Raw genomic sequence first — 13,153 nt, 5'->3', positions numbered from 1 at the left:
TTTGTTATGGATTATAAAAGCCACCTTACTTCCTGGGAATTTGTGTTCAGTATTACTCACAAGTTACCAAAGAGCTGAAGCATGTCCACACTTCAGAAAGGTTTACCTCAGATGGGAAGAAACTCTGAATTAAGGAGTATTTTTTCATGTGCTACAGATGGCCAAGAAGCAAATGAAAAAGTGCTCAACATCCCTGATTATTAGAGAAATGCAAGTCAAAACTACCTTGAGATACCACCTCGCACCAGTCAGAATGGCCATCATTAATAAGTCCACAAATAACAAATGCTGGAGGGAATGTGAAGGAAAGGGGACCCTCCTGCACTGTTGGTGGGAATGTAAGCTGGTACAACCACATGAACAGTATGGAGGTACTTTACAAAACTATACCTAGAACTACCATATGACCCAGCAATCTCACTCTTGGACATATATCCGGACAAAACTTTCCTTAAAAAAGACACATGTACCCACATGTTCACTGCAGCTCTATTCACAATAGCCAAGACATGGAAACAACCCAAATGTCTAACGACAGATGATTGGATTAAGAAGATGTGGTATATATACACAATGGAATACTATTCAGCCATAAAAAAGAACGAAATAATGCCATTTGCAGCAACATGGATGGAACTAGAGACTCTCATAGTGAGTGAAGTAAGTCAGAAAGAGAAAGACAAATACCATGCGGTATTGCTTCTATCTGGAATCTAATATATGGCACAAACGAAACTTTCCACAGAAAAGAAAATCATAGACTTGGAGAATAGACTTGTGGTTGTCAAGGGGGGAGGGAGAGAGAGTGGGTTGGATTGGGAGTTTGGGGCTAATATATGCAGACTATTGCCTTTGGAATGGATTAGCACTGAGATCCTGCTGTATAGCACTGGGAACTATGTCTAGTCACTTATGATGGAGCATGATAATGGGAGAAAAAAGAATGTATACATGTATGTGTGACTGGGTCACCATGCTGTACAGTAGAAAAAAAAATAATGTATTGGGGAAATAAAAAAAAAATAAACTAAGAAGTGGTATTATGCTATATACATTTGCAGCCTTTAAGAACATAATAAATTCTGAAACATACTTTATATTTGGCATTCTCTAAAAGGGGAAAACTGATATTCTATTCCTTTTTATTTCAGAGTAAGAGACAATGTCTTTAGGGAAGAAAAATCCAAAGACACAAATCTTTCACCTTTTCATTTAAGGCATATGCCTTTTTATAGTTGACATCTTTCTTACTGCATCACTAGAGCCTGCTTTTGGTACTAGTAACCTTCTTCCATGAAACAGAAATGGAAATAAGAGCTTAAAATCAAAAGAGTGCCCCAGTCCCCAAGTAACATGAGGAAAACATTTTAGGGACATGTTAAAAAGACCGTCTACTCCCATTCTTCACAAAAGGAAACATATCACATACATGAAGGAAAAAAATCTTCTCCCAGACAAGGAGCATTTTACCTAAAGTAGGAAAAGAAAACAATAAAAAAAATCATGTGCGTTAACTAGCTTTGGCTTAATTATTCAAAGACTAGCTGTTTCTGTAGCAAATGGGAACACCAAGCATCCTTAAGTTGTGTGATTTTTCACCAGCATTATGAAGATTTAATTGTTGCATGTACATGCTTGGCCCATGTAAGAAAAGGAAATGGAGAACAAAAAACTATGGGCGGGCACTCAGAGGGGCAGCCAGACCACATAATTGGTACACACCACATGTTCACAGGAGAGGGGCCCTCATACATTTAACAGTGGAACTCTCTGTTTCCAAATGAACACTTTTTATTTTTCACTCTGCCATTTCTGAGTACTGAATGATTTCCTTACTGCCTTTTTAAGTAAACCACAGAAAATCTAAGGAAGAGTTTATTTTACCCTGAAGAAACAGCTTTTACAAAAAGAGACGAAATACACACAGTTTTATAAAACATAATTTAGAAATAAAATTTAAAACTTGGCACAGATGTAGGAATCCAGAGTATAAGCGTGATGCTCAGAAGCCCAGGTGTCTGTTTATTTCTCAGTTGAGTTCTGGTCTCAGAAGACAAATTCTAATGTCCTGTGGGTGAGAGGCTCCTTGCCTTTGACTAAGGGCTCTTAAGATGACAGACAGTTCCACTTTATGCTTCTCTCCTGAGCAATGACTGTTATGAGAAAACTGTCCCAAACTGGAACCACAATGACTACATTTTATCTTATTAATCACATTTATATTGATATAATTTTGCCTCTCTCATTTTCCTTTCTAAAACTTACTAATTTAAAATTTTGTTTATATCCATCTACTACTTATCAGAGAGTTCTGAGCCTTTCCTAGGCCACAAGGAAGTTGCTTTCTGGTGGAATTCCAGAAAATGAAGCATCAACTATTTCATTTGCATTTCCTGGTTGCAGTGCTTGTAATAATCTGAAAGCTGTGGGAACACTCTGTGGCCCTAAAAGGGACTCCATGGCCAGTATGTTTTGTGTTTGATTTTCTGGCTTTGGTCTACCTCCACCTGCCCCCTCCTGCCTGTCCGTAGGCTATGAAGGAGTGAGGTGGATGAGATGGAGAAGGTCTGGAGCTCTAGTAAGGCCACTGCAATTACCCTCTAGTGCTACCCAAGGACTCTTGAGGATGTGTCTCTAGTTCCCCCAACTAGTAGGAGAGGCAAGTACCTTCATAATAACAAAACTGATGACAAATGTAATGCTATTACTGTTTTTTTTTTTATCAAGGAAAGCCAGTAAAATAATAGAGTATAATTAATTATCATTGGTCATTAGTGGGTAGTCTGTTGGTTGGTTGGCGACATCTGGGTTAGTAATAAAATCATGTTTAATTCATATATTTTATATATTTACTCCATAAAATTTAATGGTCTTGTCTTTATTTTAATAAAATCACTGATTAGGTTATTATAATTAAGATGCTCTATTTTTATGTTAAATATTTCTGGAAGTATTATGTTCTCACAGTTTATTAATTTAAAATTAAGAAATTTTCCTCTTGGCTGAGGCAGGAATGAATGAATAAAATCCTTAAAGCCATATTTAAAATAGGAAACATACAATAAATTTGATGCTATGATCATACATTGTAACAGAATCAAATATAAACTATCATGATCGCAGAAAATACTACAAGCTATTTTAATTTTATCTTACAGTTCAATGCACATTACAGCTTTTAACTGCCAAAGCAGGATATAAAACTCCACAGTTTGTTGATATTTTTCTTTTAATTTTGATGCTATGATGATAGAAGAATTGAATAACATATTGCTAAATTTGGCCACATGTACCTTTTTTTTTTTTTTTTCAGGCATATGGAAGTTCCCAGGCTAGGGGTCGAATTGGAGCCTCAGCTGCCGGCCTATGCCATAGCAATGTGGGATCCAAGCCATGTCTCCGACCTACACCACAACTCACAGTAACGCCGGATCCCTAACCCACTGAGAGAGGCCAGGAATTGAACCGTATCCTCATGGATACTAGTCAGATTTGTTTCCACTGAGCCATGGTGGGAATTCCAGCCACATATATCTTAACTCAAGATTAAATCTTGAGCTGTAATAGAAAAGTCTCTATATAAAAATTAATTTCAGGATTAGAATGTGATCTAATCTCATATTTTTTTGAAATGTCATAGCTCACATAAAATTTGTTTTAATTTAGGAAAAAAAAATCCCCTAAGGTAAAGAAAATATTTTAGAAATGCAAAGTAAAATACTACAGCATAACTTAATTTTATAACCTATTATTATGAACTACTCTTAGTAGTTCACCACAAATAACTGCATGTAGCTCAAGTTAAAAATTAATTTCATTTCTACCAAAAATATGATTTGATTTAAATTTGAGGATTGTTAGTATATTTCCTTAACTCTGCCAATTAATTCTATCTTGTCTAAATTAATTCTAATGGTATTAACAAAATTTAGTCAGCATGCTCTAATGTATCTGAAAGCCATTATAAAATCAAATGAGATACTTGTCTCACCAAGCTGTTCCACCTTTGGGCGGTTCTGGAACGTATCATAATCATCTTGATTGTTTCAAAGATCATTACTGCTACTGGAACAACTGAGACCATATTTCTGAATGACAATCTCAAACCATAAGCCATGCTTGGCACCTACAATACATCCAGAGTTTCAGCCAAAACTCCAACTTGTAGATCCTTTCCTTTGAATTATTATGCAATTATCTTTTAAATCAATGCCTAAAACTGAAAACTGTTTTTTCATTTCTTCGTTTCATTCAGAACATATCCTTTTTACATCAGGTAGAAAATCAATGAAAATCTCTTTGATGTCTCTATTTTTATCTGGCAGTTCAAAAGTTTGTATAATACCTATTATTCCATATGATTTTTGTCCCTTACAAACTAGTTGAACTATTGTACTATTTTCTTTTTGTTGTAGATATATTCTCTCCCTTTAAAGCCCATTATGTTAAAAATGTAATTATGAATTATTTACCCTAGATAGTGATAACGTTTTAATATTTTTACCTGTCTTCATATTTTGTCATTCTACCATAATATTTCTAAATCATTTCTATTAGTTGTTTTCACTGCTCTGCCCAATGGAAAAAAAATTTTCCAAAAATATTGCACTGCTATTGCCACCAAACACTACTGTGCTTAACTCAATACTGAAGAAAGGTTACTCATCTTTTAGGAACAACACCGTCACTTCTATATTGGCTATTACTTCTGTGTGTTGAATGCTATTGATTTCTTACTGTGTATTCACTCTTTCCCTCCTGGTTCTAGTAATTGCTTGTGTGCGTGTATTTTGGTGCAATGATATTTCCTGTTTTATTCTTTTATTTGCCAGTTGAAAGGTTTCCAATCATAAATGAAGTCTAAAGTTGATCTTGAAGATTAACTGTGAGAAATGTGATAGTAGAAAGAAAATACTTTGCTTTTTTGAATTTATAATATAAAAACTTCTCTCTCTGGAGAGAAATGGGAAGCTATTGTTTAATGGGTACAGAGTTTCAGTTTACGAAAAAACTTCGGAGACGGTGATGATGGGTGTACAATAAAATAACATGAATGTACTAAATGCCACTGAACTATATACTTTAAAATGCATTAACTGGCAAATTTTCTGTTATGTACACTTCACCACAATTTTTAAAAAGCCCATGTCTACAGTTTCTTTTTCCATCTGAAATCACTTTGAAGCAAAATCAAACAAAAATATTATGCCAGGATAATAGAAAGAAAAATTGTGATTGTAAATTTGAATAGGATTATGTTTTATTAGCAATATTGTCACATTCTCAGAATGATATGATTACTATTTTCCAGAATTACCATCCAATAAACATAGTAAATCATCAAGAAACTTTGTTTTCCTGCCTAGTCTACCAACTTCATGAATATAATTTTTTTCATAGTCTAACACACAGTCCAGAGTTGCATTTATTGCTTTTGAATTGTAAATTTGATATGAGTAGTTATTTTTTAATTGTAATTGTTTTGATCATTGATTATATCACCCAGTACATAATGTAGTATGTTTGCTTTCAGCTGACTTATTCAAGTTAAAAATTAGATGATAAATTTTTATAACTTTAATGCTTATTTTTATTATCTTAATTAGTAACTACAGCATAGCTGAATATTTAGTAACATCTCATATGACATATTTGACAGAAGTCTATTAATTTTTATTGTTAGAATTTTAAAAATCTAAGCAGACCAACTTTTTGAAGATTTCCTATTTTTTCCTTTTTAGTCTTTTTTTTCAGTTCCATTTACATACTTTTACATGATCTCAACTTGAGATCAAGCATGATGATCTAAAGGTTTAAAAAAGTAACTGCGTTACAGAATCCAAAATTGAATACATTGTTACAAAAATGTATATTAAACAGAAAATGTCAAAAATTTAAAGTTATGTTCCACATACGTGTTGGTTAGTAAGTTACTTTATTGATAAGACGTGATTGCTGCAGTTGGGGGACAGACCCTGAAACAATGGAGAGCTATCCAAGAGGGTGCCGTCTATGCTTGAATACAGTAACCAATTCGTTAAATAAGTGTTTATTCTGAGAGCCAGAATATTTGGTCTTTGAATCAAGGGTAAATATGTAAATAGCTCTTCTCATTATGACATCTTACATCCCACTTACAGATTTTTTTTTTTTTCCTTGCTGCCATTCCCTGTAACTTGGAGTTATGTAGTTTGATGTTTAGTTTCTAAAGGAGGGAAGCCTTCACCAGAAGCCATCCATGACAAGAGGTCCAGTGACTACACTGCTATGTGGCCGTTCTGGACTTTGCATGGCTTTGAACCATCAGGCAAAGAAAATGGGGGTGGCTGTCACTCTAAAGGATGTGGTAATAATCTCAAGAAGAAATTGGGATCCTTTTTACAATGGGGTATGGTGGACTCTGCCTGGAACCCTGTGGATTCCTTGAGGTACATTTTAGTACTCTCAAATAGTAAAAGTTAATGAAAACCTACGCCAAGGCGGGAAAAAAAGAGGTAGAAACACTGAGGATTCAGATTCTTCAGGAATGAGGATTGGTGGGTAAATAACCCCAGTTAGCCAAGGTTTTGGCTGGGGACAAAGGTAACATAAAATGAATAGTGAAAGGAGGATAATTATGTCTTTATAGCTAATTACTGGAATGAGGGATTTAAACTCTAGGCATAGTATCCTTTGCTCTTTATGAGTGCATGTTTTCCATAAGCTCTGTTGGTATTATTTAATTTTGCAGTTTAATCCTTAGGTTACAGAATATCCAGGTGGAAATGTGCCTGATGTTTAAGGAGGCAGAATAATTTCCAGAGACAGACACTGTGATTGTTAGAGAACATACAATTGTACACAGTGACTGCTTACATACACGTCTCTCCTTTTAGAGGAGAAAGTGAGAATTTTACTTAAGGAAGAGATATATTTTGGTAGGCCAAAAAAATGTTGCTATTGTTACATGGAAGTTCAAATACATGCAGAAGATAATACGAGCAGTTAAGGGGTATGAACAATCTAGGTTACTAAGTTTTTGATTCTCTGCTTCAAAATCACCCTTCTCTAGATTAAAGTGTTATACTGAGTCTAGGACCTGGCAATCCCCTTTTTTTCTTTGTCAGCTGGTTCCCTGTTAGCTTCTTCCAATAGGGGCACTAGAGAAAACTAGAGAGCCAAAGAACGAAGGGGGACGAGGGTGCATTATGATTTTAATTCCTGTTGCTGTCAGAATCTTTCTGGCAATGGCTGTTGGCTTCTTTTGTTGTTGTTGTTTGTTTGACATTCTAGAACCAGCCCATAAAACCAAACCAAAATGAGGTCACCATGTCAAAGACAAAATGAAGACAGTCAGCACAGGCATATAAAAGAAACAACCTAATCTTACAGGAATTTACAAATCTTTTCAGAAGGTGGCAGAGCACACCAGCCAGTCCCCAAATGCCAAGTCTGTTCATGCTATCTCTGGACTTTCTTATTCTCCTGGATTAGCTACTCTGATCCAAATAAGAAAGAACACCACTAGGTAACAAATCATCTGAGAAAACCAAATAACTTCCATATGTATCTCTTAAAAATCCCCAGTTGATGAGCAACTTGGAATTCATTGCACCCTTAGCCTTCATTTCCTGTCTTTCAGGTCAAAAGCGTTGCCATGAACTCATCTTTCATCAGCATGCAGAATTTGGTTTTTGACAAATCTCCTTGTGTCCCTTCAGAGATGCTAGCACCAGAAAGCTAGTGTACTCTCCTCATACTTAGTTCCAGCTCCATCAGGGCACTCTTCCAAGTTTCTGAGGAATGAGCTGAAAAGGTTTAGGTCCCAGTTCCATAGAACTCCACATAAACTTCCAGGTTCTAAACACCCACTGGCTTCTTTGTTTCCTCAGCCCTAGGAGTAGTGGCCTCTTTAAGCAGCAACTATCTCTGTTACTCAGTGTTATATTTTTGCCCTTTCACTTCTCTAAAATCTAACACATTTCCTATATTAAACTCTTTCTGTGAAAATAACTGGTGTGTATTCCATTTTCCAGCCTGGGCCCTGACCACTATACTCTTAAATATAAATATAATTTCTTTGAAAGTATCCAAATTATATATTAAAAGAGAAATACAATCTTTCATTAGTAAATACAAGAATTTAAAATCAAAATTACCCTGGGAAATTTATATTTTAAAAATAGCATCAAATTTTATTTTATACTTTTATTAAAATCATCAATTTACTATTCAACACCCACCTAGTTATGTCTAAACCTAGGCATATGCATATTACAAAGTAATATAAATAAATTGTCTACTGTTGAAAGATGGTTCTCAGCTACCATTGGTAACCACTGGTGATATCACCCAAATTCAAGAGTACGCCCCCAGAGACGTTATTTGGAATGCCAAGTAAAATAATAAAATGAATGCTTGGTGTTACTGAAGCTGATGCTTTTTTACACAGAAATTTATTACTTTTTTATAATTTTTTTTATTTTCCCACTGTACAGCAAGGGGGTCAGGTTATCCTTACATGTATACATTACAATTACATTTTTTCCCCCACCCTTTCTTCTGTTGCAACATGAGTATCTAGACAAAGTTCTCAATGCTATTCAGCAGGATCTCCTTGTAAATCTATTCTAAGTTGTGTCTGATAAGCCCAAGCTCCCAATCCCTCCCATTCCCTCCCCCTCCCATCAGGCAACCACAAGTCTCTTCTCCAAGTCCATGATTTTCTTTTCTGAGGAGATGTTCATTTGTGCTGGATATTAGATTCCAGTTATAAGTGATATCAGATGGTATTCGTCTTTGTCTTTCTGGCTCATTTCGCTCAGTATAAGATTCTCTAGCTCCATCCATGTTGCTGCAAATGGCATTATGTCATTCTTTTTTAGGGCTGAGTAGTATTCCATCGTGTATATATACCACCTCTTCTTAATCCAATCATCTGTCGATGGACATGTGGGTTGTTTCCATGTCCTGGCTATTGTGAATAGTGCTGCAATGAACATGTCACGTGTCTCTTTTAAGTAGAGTTTTGTCCGGATAGATGCCCAAGAGTGGGACTGCGGGGTCATATGGAAGTTCTATGTATAGATTTCTAAGGTATCTCCAACCTGTTCTCCATAGTGGCTGTACCAGTTTACATTCCCACCAGCAGTGCAGGAGGGTTCCCTTTTCTCCACAGCCCCTCCAGCACTTGTAATTTGTGGACTTATTAATGATGGCCATTCTGACTGGTGTGAGGTGGTATCTCATGGTAGTTTTGATTTGCATTTCTCTTATAATCAGCGATGTTGAGCATTTTTTCATGTGTTTGCTGGCCATCTGTATATCTTCTTTGGAGAAATGTCTATTCAGGTCTTTTGCCCATTTTTCCATTGATTGATTGGCTTTTTTGCTGTTGGGTTGTATAAGTTGTTTATATATTCTAGAGATTAAGCCCTTGTCCGTTGCATCATTTGAAAGTATTTTCTCCCATTCTGAAAGTTGTCTTTTTGTTTTCTTTTTGGTTTCCTTTGCTGTGCAAAAGCTTTTCAGTTTGATGAGGTCCCATGGGTTTATTTTTGCTCTGATTTCTATTGCTTTGGGAGACTGACCTGAGAAAATATTCCTGCGGTTGATGTCAGAGAGTGTTTTGCCTATGTTTTCTTCTAGGAGTTTGATGGTGTCCTGTCGTATATTTAAGTCTTTCAGCCATGTTGAGCTGATTTTTGTGCATGGTGTGAGGGTGTGTTCTCGTTTCTTTGCTTTGCATGCAGCTGTCCAGGTTTCCCAGCAATGCTTGCTGAATAGACCTTCTTTTTCCCATTTTATGTTCTTGCCTCCCTTGTCAAAGATGAATTGACCATAGGTGTCAGGGTTTATTTCTGGATTCTCTATTCTGTTCCATTGGTCTGTCTGTCTGTTTTGATACCAGTACCACACTGTTTTGATGACTGTGGCTTTGTAGTATTTCTTGAAGTCTGGGAGAGTTATGCCTCCTGCTTGGTTTTTGTTTCTCAGGATTGCTTTGGCGATTCTCGGTCTTCTGTGGTTCCATATAAATGTTTGGATTGTTTGTTCTGGTTCTGTGAAAAATGTCCTGGGTAATTTGATAGGGATTGCATTGAATCTGTAGATTGCTTTGGGTAGTATGGCCATTTTTACAATATTGATTTTCCCAATCCAGAAACATGGAATATCTTTCCATTTCTTGACATCTTCTTTGATTTCTTTGATTAAAGTTTTATAGTTCTCGGCATATAGATCCTTTACCTCCTTGGTCAGGTGTATTCCGAGGTATTTGATTTTGTGAGGTGCAGTTTTAAAAGGTATCGTATTTTTGTATTCCTTTTCTAATATTTCATTGGTGGTATGGAGAAATGCAACTGACTTCTGAGTGTTAATCTTATATCCTGCTCCTTTGCTGAATTTATGAATCACTTCAAGTAGTTTTGGGGTTGAGTCCTTAGGGTTTTCTATGTATAGTATCATGTCATCTGCATACAGTGACAGTTTGATCTCTTCTCTTCCTATATGGATGCCTTTTATTTCTGTGGTTTGTCTAATTGCTGTGGCTAGGACTTCCAGGACTATGTTGAAGAGCAGTGGTGAGAGTGGGCATCCCTGTCTTGTTCCCGATTGGAGTGAGAAGGCTTTCAGTTTTTCCCCATTGAGGATTCTATTTGCTGTGGGTTTCTCATAAATGGCTTTGATTATATTCAGGAATGTTCCCTCTATACCCACTTTGGCGAGGGTCTTGATCATGAATGGATGTTGGACTTCGTCAAATGCTTTTTCTGCGTCTATTGAGATGATCATATGACTTTTGACTTTTTTTTTTGTTAATGTGGTGTATGATGCTGATTGGTTTGCGTATGTTGAACCATCCTTGTGCACCTGGGATGAACCCAACCTGGTCATGGTGTATAATTTTTTTGGTATGTTGTTGGATTCGGTTGGCTAAGATTTTGTTGAGAATTTTTGCATCTATATTCATCAATGATATTGGGCGATAGTTTTCTTTTTTGGTGGCATCTCTGTCTGGTTTTGGAATGAGGGTGATGGTGGCATCATAGAATGTCTTTGGGAGTATTCCTTCTTCTTCAACCTTTTGAAAGAGTTTAAGGAGGATGGGCACCAATTCCTCTTGATATGTTTGATAAAATTCACCTGTGAAGCCATCTGGTCCTGGACTTTTATTTGTAGGGAGTGATTTTATGACCTCTTCAATTTCATTTCTAGTGATCGGTCTGTTCAGTTGGTCTGTTTCTACTTGATTCAGTTTTGGCAGGCTGTAAGATTCCAGAAAATTGTCCATTTCTTCCAGATTGTCAAACTTGTTGCCGTAGAGTTGTTCATAGTATTCTCTTATGGTTTTTTGTATTTCTGCTGTATCCGTTGTGATGTCTCCTTTTTCATTTATAATTTTGGTTATTTGGGTTCTTTCTCTCTTCTTTTTAGTGAGCCTGGCCAGGGGTTTGTCCATTTTGTTTACCTTTTCAAAGAACCAGCTCTTGGTTTTATTCATTTTCTCTTTTGTTTTTTGAGTCTCTATTTTATGGATTTCTTCTTTGATCTTTATAATTTCCTTCCTTCAGCTGACTTTAGGACTTTTTTGTTCTTCTTTTTCTAATTCATTTAGGTGGAGGGTTAAGTTGTCCATTTGGGATCTTTCTTCTTTTTTGAGAAAGGCCTGTATTGCTATAAATTTCCCTCTGAGCACTGCTTTTGCAGCATCCCATAGATTTTGAGTGGTTGTGTCTTCATTATCATTTGTTTCAAGGTAGTTTTTAATTTCCTTCTTGATTTCCTCATTGACCCATTGGGTTTTTAGTAGCATGTTGTTTAGTCTCCATGCAGTAGGTTTTTTCCTCTTTCCTTTTCCCATGGTTGATTTCTAATTTCATGGCATTGTGGTCAGAGAAGATACTTGAGATAATTTCTATGCTCCTAAATTTATTGAGATTAGCTTTGTGTCCCAATATGTGGTCGATTCTTGAGAATGTTCCATAAGCATTTGAGAAGAATGTGTATTCTGCTTTTTTTGGATGTAGTGTCCTGAAGATATCAATGAAGTCTAACTTTTCTATTGTTTCCTTTAGGATCTCTGTTGCTTTATTGGTTTTCTGTCTAGAGGATCTGTCCATTGATGTGAGGGGGGTATTAAGGTCTCCTACTATGATTGTATTCTCATCAATATCTCCCTTTATGTCTGTTAATATTTGTTGTATGTATCTGGGTGCTCCTGTATTTGGGGCATATATGTTGACGATAGTAACATCCTCCCCTTGGATGCATCCCTTAATCATTAAGTAGTGTCCTTCTTTGTCTTTCTTTATGTCTTTTGTTTTAAAGTCTATTTTGTCTGATATGAGTGTTGCGACTCCCGCTTTTCTGTCTTGTCTATTGGCGTGAAATATTTTTCCCCACCCTTTCACTTTCAATCTATATGTATCTTTTGTCCTAAGGTGAGTTTCTTGTAGGCAGCATATTGAAGGTTTTTGCCTTTTTATCCACTCAGCCACTCTGTGTCTTTTGATCAGGGCGTTCAGTCCATTGACATTTAAGGTGATAATTGATAGATGATTATTTATTGCCATTTGAACCTCGTGTTCCAGTTCATTCTATGGTTCTCCGTTCTTCCTTTCTTTTTTTTTTTGGTTGGACGGTCTCCTGTTATTATCTGCTTGAGTGTATTTTTTTTTCATTTTTTGCAAATGCAATATTTGGTTTTGGCTTGTGGTTGCCCTGTTTTTTAAGTATGCTAACCCCTTCCCATAATTGTGTGTTTTAGCCTGATGGTCCTGTAAGTTCAAACACTTCATTACTATATTAAAATTAAGAAGAGAAACATACAAACAAACAAACAAAAAGGGTTATTTACTTCCTAACATCCCTTGCCCACATTTTATGGTTTTGATGACTCTTTTTTATTTTTTTCTTTTTAATTTTATTTTGTTTGAAGCATGTTCATGATTAAATCTGTATGCTGGCTTATTTGAGTGACTGCTCTCTGATTGCGGTTTCCTCAGTCCTAGTTCTTCCTCTTCTTCTTCTTTTTTTTTTTTTTTCTTTTTTCTTCCCTTTCCTTCCTTTCTTTTTGGTTTAGAGAAGCCCTTTCACTATTTCCTTTAACCTGGGTTTTGTGTTGCTGTATTCTTTAAGTTTTTGTTTGTTGGAAAAAATTTTTATTTCCCCT

The sequence above is a fragment of the Phacochoerus africanus genome, chromosome 10 (assembly GCF_016906955.1).
Source record: "Phacochoerus africanus isolate WHEZ1 chromosome 10, ROS_Pafr_v1, whole genome shotgun sequence".
NCBI lineage: Eukaryota > Metazoa > Chordata > Mammalia > Artiodactyla > Suidae > Phacochoerus > Phacochoerus africanus.
This window is presented reverse-complemented; position numbering follows the sequence as displayed.